Genomic DNA, 1,649 nt, shown 5'->3' on the forward strand with positions numbered 1-1,649 from the left:
TGGGGGATTGTAGATAGAGCTGCTACAGATAGTTTATTTAGCAGTTTTATAAAAAGATATTACAAATTTCTTGGAAATAAAACATTTCGCAAGAGTCACAAGAAGATGTTAGCCACATTATTTAGTGTGACTACAGAAAAGGTGATCATGCAACATCCTGTATTTAAATCTGTGCTGTCAACCGCAGGGATGTTTCTGGTCCAGTTTCATAACCAGAAACATTTACATTTTTATAATATTTGTGCTAATTTGTCTCTAAAAGGAATAGAGACAGACTGTGCCAATCATTGAATCAGGATGTTTGTTCTCATCTGGGCAACTCTACTCTTCTCTGTGAGAGACACAGGTATGCATCTTTATTATAATCTTGTCATGAAGCCAACATTAAACATACAGTATAAATAAAATTGTTAGCAATAATTTTCTAGCAATAATGTATTAAATTGTATAACATCAACTGCATTCTAGCAGGAACATTTAGGAGTGTTATAACATTGAATACAATGTGTATCATTTTGTCTCACAGATGTGAAGGAAGTTAAAATCACTGGGGATACAAGTGTGAAGGAGGGTGAGACTCTGAGACTGTCCTGTAATGTTGAAAGCTTCCCTCCATCTCTCATCACCTGGACTAAACTAGGCTTGAACAGAACCCTGAACAATGACACTGGAACAGCCACACTTGTCATCTCTAACGTGACAGCAGAATATTCTGGACAGTACATATGCACAGCAAAACATCAGGACAACCCCTTGACGAAAGAAGTAAACATAACAGTGCTATGTAAGTACACAGTAAAACTGTTCTTACACACAAGATTTGTATTTGTATTTTTCATTATGGGGTAACTGAAACTTGTACAAAGAACACCCTTTCCTAAATCTCCCTAAATACATGCTGATTAACATTCACATTTATTGTTAACTTTGCAAAATGTAGAAAATGCCCTCATAGCTCAATGTAGATATCCTGAAACAAAACAAAAAATGTTGGTCCTATATAATTAAGATCTGCCTTCCCTGTGTTCTTCCCCTTATTTCCCCCCTCCTGTTGTTCTGTTTTCTATCTTCCGTGTCTGTGTTTCTGTGAGAGGCAGGGCGTGGTCAATCTGCTTCCACTCACCTGTCAGTTCAATCAACCACCTGCAAGCCCTCAGCACTGATTGCCATCAACTCCTGCTGCAGTATTTTACGCTGTCTCACACTCCTTTCCTCGCCAGTTTGTCGTTGTTGTACCTAGAGTGGTAAACTTTCAGCCAGTTTTTTCAACCTTTTCCCTGTTTGCTTGCATTTTTGCTCACTGCCTTTTTTGTTACCTTTTGCCTGACCTTGTGCTCTGTTTTGCCTCTTTAGCCCTGCTGTGCTTTACCCATGTTTGGCTTGCCCAGCCTCATTCCTGTTTTTCTCAGCCTACGCTCAGATCTCCGCTCACAAACCCAGGCTGCCAACAACCTGCTACTATGCCCAGCTTCCCCTTGAGCCCCATTTTTTTCTGTTGTCCCTTTTTGTTAATAAACCATTAGTCTATATCCATGATGTTCCACTTTTGGCAAATTCTGCCGGATGTCCTTTTCGGCCGGATGTCCGTTACCTTTCGCTTTCTTTGCGTTGGAATTTTTTTTTTTTTTTTTAACTTCGGTGGATTTATG

This window comes from Sander lucioperca, chromosome 10 (assembly GCF_008315115.2).
Source record: "Sander lucioperca isolate FBNREF2018 chromosome 10, SLUC_FBN_1.2, whole genome shotgun sequence".
Lineage (NCBI taxonomy): Eukaryota > Metazoa > Chordata > Actinopteri > Perciformes > Percidae > Sander > Sander lucioperca.